Raw genomic sequence first — 7,679 nt, forward strand, 5'->3', positions numbered from 1 at the left:
TCGAACATTCGCCATCTTATTGGCCAAGCCCATTCTGAACGGGAACACCTTTTGGTGTTTTAAGCATTATGCTTTAGCTATTGCAAAATAGCAGATCTACAAGCTCATAGTGCAGCATCGAGTGCTGCACTACGAGCTTGTAGATCTGCTATATTTTTTAAATCGTGAAAATGTGGGTGCAAATCTTTGAATATATACTTTTTCAGAGCGTTTTTAACTCAAATCTTTGCTTCTGGGAGGTCCCTGGAACAACATATTTTCAGATTGGTGTCTGTGGCCAAATACAGATAATTCCAGGTGTCCTTGATATGGAAAGGTTGAGAACCACTGACATAGAAACATGGGTTTTTCAGAAAACTGTTAGAATTTAGAAGCCTTTTTTTAAAATCGTCCTCAGGTCTAAATGGGTTAACGTTGTCGCACTGGTGTGATATGTCCCGTCGCACGTCGGCACATGGTGACGCTTGTAGTTGCAAGGCGACGCAAGTGATTCAATTCTAAGGCGCTGTATTGGCATGTGAAAAATATTAACATTGCCAAAGCAACTGTCAAAAATATAATACTATATAATATAATAAAAACAGCTATGTCACATTGGGTCGTTATGTATTGCTTATGAGTATAAAGCTTTTAGGAATATATAATAATATATTTGTATAGTAGCTTTTGGACAAATAGCAGCATTTCTCTCCTCAAAACAGTAGGCTATACAAAAAAACTCAGATTTAAAATGTGTTTAAAAAGGTAGCAGTTATGCTTCTGATAGATCATTTTGAGTTATGGTAGATCTGTTAGTTTGGTGGATGGAATTGTCTAAATGTTCCCTTTGGCCCAGACCGTGTTCCTTATAGGTCATATTTTGTCATCTTGCCCTTTTATCATCAGTTTACTCATAGCCTACTGCCTGTTTACTCCGGGTTGTTCTTATCCTATTTATGTCATGTCACCATCCACATGCCTAATTATCTCAGACCTATATTATCCTTTATTATTTTATCATACTTATATTATGGGTTGCCTGACGCCAAGTTCAGATTCACTGTCTGTCCCCAGTCAAAGTTAACTCGCATACTGAGAGGTCTATTTTGATATAAGACTGCCTGTAGTTGACCTTGGTGCCTAGTGAGAAAGTAGATAGGAGCATTTCTCTCTGTCGAGAGTTTACAGCTAGCAGGGAAAGAATGTTATCTTCAGGTTGCCATAGCAACGCCAGCCTCTGTGCTTCCCCGGTTTATGGCCCTCAATGACGGAACCAAGGAAGCTGGCATGATACCAGTCTCATCATCCATGTGCTGGTCCAATGAGCGCTCGACAACCAGCGCCAGCGTGGCATAGTGCGGAAATTAACTGTCTATTCAGCCAATGAAAGTTTATCAACAACTGACGTGATCTACAGTATTAATGCCTGTGACATACTGTGTCCGGGAGAGAGAACCCTGTGCATTTTGTTGCACAGGGAGAGATTTTGTAATTTGGCTGTATGTGGGTATCTGTTCTGTCTCTCTGATCTGAAAATGAATTGACCAAACCATATTCTGCTCTGACTGGACAATCATTCTTCTGGTGGACTCATCTTTTTTATTGGGTACTTAAGGTATTTTTCTAAAAGAGTATTTCCTGCTTAAAGTAATCCTGTTAAAGCTAATTGTTAACTTTGTCATCTAAAAGGTTTGGTAACCATTTTTTACCATTGTGGTGCAGAGTATTTATTGATACTCTGATTACTTTCTTACAAGTATTTTTATAGTTATAGCTCTGTGCAGCTCAGTAATTCAGTTATACAGTCCTTTATATCATTGGTGAATCATTAATTGTCCCTTCTGCATTTTATATGCTACAAATTTATCTTAAATATTTCCAACAAATTGGTCTTCGAGCCTTCCCTTATCTGTTATCTACATATTTATGTAACAGCTTCTGTATGTGAAAGGACGCCAAGAAGTAAAGCGCGAACGTGTGTTACACAGATGACTGTGTGTGTGTGTGTGTGTGTGTGTGTGTGTGTGTGTGTGTGTGTGTGTGTGTGTGTGTGTGTGTGTGTGTGTGTGTGTGTGTGTGTGTGTGTGTGTGTGTGTGTGTGTGTGTGTGTGTGTGTGTGTGTGTGTGTGTGTGCGCGCGCGTGCGCACGCAGTACACCTACTATTTACCCAGGGTGTGCGTGTCGATGGCCAGCCAGCCACACACACACCACGTGCCTCAATGCCACGTTCTTCCGTGCATTCTTTATTTTCACACATTTGTGAGTGTGTGTGTGTGAGTGTGTGTGTGTGTGTGTGTGTGTGTGTGTGTGTGTGTGTGTGTGTGTGTGTGTGTGAGTGTGAGTGTGAGTGTGAGTGTGAGTGTGTGTGTGTGTGTGTGTGTGTGTGTGGGCAAGCAACAACACATAATAATAATTAATAACCCATCCGTTTATACACAATACTGGGTATAAACACACAGCTGAAACATGAAGTGGAGTCTGTCAACTCCCGCAATTTCCTTCTCCCCATATTGCGCTGCTACGTAACTCTAGGATGAGCCGCAAAATGTAACAAAATGTTACAACTACTAATTTAGAAGGCATTTGTAGAATCAGCATCTTAACCCATTCGGGGCGGGAACCACTTTTGGTGTTTCAAGCATTATGTTATGCTTTAGCTGTTGAAAAATAGAAGATCTACAAGCTCATAGCGCGGCACTCGGTGCCGCGCTATGAGCTTGTAGATCTGCTATTTTTTTTTAAATCGCAAAAATGCGGCGCAAATCTTTGAAAATATATTCTTTCAGAGCGAACATTTTCAACAACATATTTTGAGTTGGAGGTCAGCGGCCAATTACATATAATCTTTGGGGTCCTTGACAATAAATATTGAGCACTGCTGATACAGAAACTGTATGAGGTTTTTCAGAAAATTGTCATGATTTAGAAGACATTTTTTAAATGTGGACGTCGGGTCTAAATGGATGAATGGGTTAATAAACTGCTCTGAACATCCTGTGGAGAAGATAGAATGTCAAATGAACAGCTTTCAAACACAGAGTTTAAACTTTTAGAGATTTGTTCGTTTCTGAATTCAGATTAATGAACAATATTAATCCCATATTACTGTCACTGTTAGACAAAGTAAGTGAGAATAATACATTCAGTGAGTTAATTTCTGGTAAGATTTAAGAGCAACTCCAGTGAGGACAGAATAGAGTGAATGTTTTGATTATTATGACTAACATACAGTAAATGTCATATTCCAGGAGTTTAAAACCCAGACTAAACTGACAGAATGTGTCAGACAACAGAGACGAGTTGCTGACAGAACAGTGAGTGTGGTGAACTGTCCAGACTGGTCGACTACACCTCCTTCACAGAAGACCAAAGACGTCCTTCTACACGGTGTGACTCTGTGTTCTCCTGGACCCCACGCTGTCCTGGTGACTGTCGATGTCAGGTCCAGTTTCTGTGAAGCTGCATGACAGGAGATCAGTGGAGGAACACATGGAGCTGCTGGGGGACAGAGTCTGGAAACGTGCTCTGGTTCTGTTCACACGGGGAGTCAGGCTGGGAGGGAGACGTGTTGAGGAGTACATCGAGGCTGAAGGAGAACCTCTGAGGAGGATCCTGGAGAAATGTGGCTACAGGTACCATGTTCTAAACTCCTTCAACGTGGTCATTTCAGAAGTCACAGAGCTGATGGAGAAAATAGAAGACATGGTGATGAGGGACAGAGGACACTTTGGACAGATGACACTCATTAAAAGACTGAGGGGAAGAACAGAAGAACAATGGAAGAAGAGAGAGCAGGAGATGATAGAGAGGATGAGCAGGTCTGTGACGACGGAGCCAGAAGAACCAACCCTGCCAGCTGTGAGGAGAAGGAACAGCATGGAGCCACTTCCTCCGAGTACGTCTGCAGCATATTGGCATTGTTCCTGCATGTGTGCTTGCATGCACGTGTGTGTGCACGCACGTGCACGCGTGTGTGATGACCTTTTGGGTGTAATAGGTCAAGAGGAACAGTGTCATGTAGGGTTTTCACATCCAGTTGTGTTTTTAATTTCTTGTCAGTGTAGATGTGTTGCTGTCTGTTGTCTTGTGTTCCAGTGAGTGTGTTTATATTGTCAGTGTAAATGTGTTGCTGTCTGTTGTCTTGTGTTCCAGTGAGTGTGTTTATATTGTCAGTGTAAATGTGTTGCTGTCTGTTGTCTTGTGTTCCAGTGAGTGTGTTTATATTGTCAGTGCAAATGTGTTGCCGTCTGTTGTCTTGTGTTCCAGTGAGTGTGTTTATATTGTCAGTGTAAATGTGTTGCCGTCTGTTGTCTTGTGTTCCAGTGAGTGTGTTTATATTGTCAGTGTAAATGTGTTGCTGTCTGTTGTCTTGTGTTCCAGTGAGTGTGTTTATATTGTCAGTGTAAATGTGTTGCCGTCTGTTGTCTTGTGTTCCAGTGAGTGTGTTTATATTGTCAGTGTAAATGTGTTGCCGTCTGTTGTCTTGTGTTCCAGTGAGTGTGTTTATATTGTCAGTGTAAATGTGTTCCCGTCTGTTGTCTTGTGTTCCAGTGAGTGTGTTTATATTGTCAGTGTAAATGTGTTGCTGTCTGTTGTCTTGTGTTCCAGTGAGTGTGTTTATATTGTCAGTGTAAATGTGTTGCTGTCTGTTGTCTTGTGTTCCAGTGAGTGGAGGAACTCGCTCTTCAGGATTTGACACCATGAGTGTCGTTTCAAGCCAGGCAGAGCTTATGTAAGTGTTTCCATTGTGGTCTATGTATTCAATTAATCAACATAGCATAACACTTTGTTGATAACTAAGAGCTTTGGTTACAAATTAAAATGTAACTGATCATATTTTTCCATTGTTTTTATATAGGAAGATAAATCAGATTCAAGTGCTGATGATTGATATACCATCTATCTGATATATCGGGATGATATTTGCGCTTTTTCACTAATTACAATGTTCCCTCTCTTTCCTGTTGATATTGTGACAAGGAGACACGACCGAAGACTCTGTTTGAGAGACTGACAGGAGTTAAAACTCTAACAGCAGAAGAATGGAAGAAGAGAGAGGAGGAGCTGATCGAGACGATGTTGACGTTTGTGATGACGGAGCCACAAGAACCAAGTAGTGAGTCTTACTGTTGTCCTCTTATGTGTACATACATTACTTACTAAAATGTGTGTTTGTGCATTTCATAAAATAACAAGATTGGATGCATTTTCATTAAAGTAGGCTGCTCTGAGATGAACAGAGATGAAATTGAGACCCTGTCCCACATTGTGACTGGCAAATAAAATAAATAAAATGTAAATGGTGCATTTATATAGCGCCTTTATCCAAGGCGCTTACATAGATTGTGCATTACATTCACCCATTCATACACCGATTGCGGCGGAAGCCATGCAAGGTTCCAACCAGCACATCGGGAGCAATTTGGGGTTCAGTGTCTTGCCCAAGGACACTTCGACATGTAGACAGGAGAAGCCGGGATTCGAACCGCCGACCCATGGATCATTGGACGACCTGCTCTACCTCTTGAGCCACAGTCACCCCACTGGCAGGCATCAGTGTTCAAACTGAGACCCTGTCCCACATTGGGACTGGCAGGCATCAGTGTTCAAACTGAGACCCTGTCCCACATTGTAACATGGAAGGCATCAGTGTTCAAATGCAATAATTAATAGTCAGTCCTCTAATAGTTGGCTTTCTGTTGTAAAGCTCTCTCGTTGTCTCTTTTCCAGCAAGATGTGTTTTTAAGCCTGTTATACTAGGCTGACATGAGAAAGCCTACCAGTAAGTCGGCCATACCACCCATGACCAAAATTTAGCATTTAGAACAAAATGTGAGGGTTTGTGTTTTTATTCTAAGTGTAAATGTGTGGTTGTGTGTTTGTTGTCTTGTGTTGCAGTGACAGTGTTTTTATTCGAATTGTAAATGTGTGGTGGTGTGTTGTGTTGTGTTGTGTTGTCTTGTGTTCCAGTGAGTGGTGACACACCTTCTGCCAAGGTCTCAGATTGGCTGAACAGACATCATGGACCAATAGCGCCCTCTTCAGGACATGACACCATGAGCATAGCTCCTCCCAGCCAGGCAGACACTGGTGATTGAGTGTGAGAGATGAAGATGTTTCATAGATGAAAACTTCATTAGGCTTGAGTTATACTTTGTTGCACACACCGGTGTCACACGGCAAAATAGCAGATCTACAAGCTCACACAACTAGTAGTGATGTGCATTGTTGTTCTTTTCAGTGTACTGAATCATTCAGATCAGATCACTAAAACCTAACTTTGAGTTGTACAGATCTACATTTGTATTATTGTATTAATATTATATGAACATATTTCTACATTGGTTGGCGTTTAAATCAGTTTAGGTTCATGTTTATTTGTCTTGATTCATTTGTTGTATTTAAATGTACTTTATGTATCTGTTTATTTGAAAAGGATCCCCATTAGCTGATGCCATGGCAGTCAGCTAGTCTTCCTGGGGTCCACACACTAGTCAGCTAGTCTTCCAGTGTGTTTCTTCACTAGTCCGATCCAGAAGAACACAGTTTGCCGGCCACTGCTACAGAGCTGACAATGAGGTTATATCTTCCCTTCTTCTCTGGAATCCTGCCTCAAAGCAGACCAGAGGTAGAAAACTGTCGTTCCCTGATGTCATCGCTAGGGATGCATCAGTAAGCAGGAACTGAGGATGGCAATGAAGGATGGCAATGAAGGACCGGAAAGTCTGGCGTGGCATTGTGAAATCCATGATCTCGACCGCAGTGAAAAAATGATGATGAACACTACCCCACTACCCCACTACTTTAACACTATCCCCACTACTGTGGGGATGTGGGGAGGGAAGCGATCCAGGAGTCCTGAGTTGGTGTTGGCTAGACCAGTGGATCCCAAACTTTTTCACATCAAGGACCCCCAAATTGACACCAATTAGCCCGCGGACCCCCATTTGAAAATATATGCCAGGGACCTTCCATAAGAGAAGATGTTTGTGTGTGTGTGGACCCACAGTTTGACATGCATTAGTCTACGGACCCCCATCTAATGGCATTTCTATCTCTGGGACCCCCAATTTATATTGTAAAATCAATGTTAATTTAACTCTGAGAGTGTACAAATAACTGGAGGTCATGGGCAGTCCCCCACTGGCAGAGTTACAGACATGTAGGTCCATTTGGTAGGTTCCATTTGTACATTCTCAGAGTTAAAGACCTGTAAGGATCCATTTGGTTGCTTGAAAGTAATATTTTTGGTTAAATCATTTGGTTTAAGGTAAAGCTCTATATTGTGAATTTCACATTGCTAAATGTTTAAACCATGTGAGTCAAAAATGATGGCTATACTCATGTGATTTAGAGGTGCAGTTGCATATTGTTCCCACTGGAGGGCGCAATCCACTGTATATAGTCAGGAACTGCTTCCTGTTCTGTAATTGTCACTTCCTTCCAGGTCATTTTGCATTTTGTGCTTGCTGCTGGGAAGAGCTGTGAACAACTACTGGTATGAAGGAAAAAAACAGAATAATAGTTTATTGTTGATTATTTTCATAACACGTAAGAGATAATGAGCCATTCTGTTATTGGAGTCCAGACTGATTCTGAAGCAAAGATAATTCAGTCAATTTAGTGTGGCTTGGGGCCACACTAGGCCCCAAGCCTGTTGCTAATGCTAACCATGTCATAACATACTTTATTTGCTTGT

At 41.6% G+C, this 7,679-nt stretch overlaps 1 long non-coding RNA gene across 1 annotated transcript; it reads left to right on the forward strand.

Annotated features, from left to right (window-relative positions):
* Nucleotides 1–4,960: 4,960 nt before the first annotated feature.
* Nucleotides 4,961–6,372, forward strand: LOC306917705. The gene is made up of 2 exons (XR_013789225.1): nucleotides 4,961–5,096; nucleotides 5,951–6,372. It is a non-coding gene; the product is annotated as an uncharacterized lncRNA (long non-coding RNA).
* Nucleotides 6,373–7,679: the final 1,307 nt, after the last annotated feature.

Source organism: Electrona antarctica, assembly GCF_951216825.1.
Source record: "Electrona antarctica genome assembly, contig: SUPER_24_unloc_2, whole genome shotgun sequence".
Classification (NCBI taxonomy): domain Eukaryota; kingdom Metazoa; phylum Chordata; class Actinopteri; order Myctophiformes; family Myctophidae; genus Electrona; species Electrona antarctica.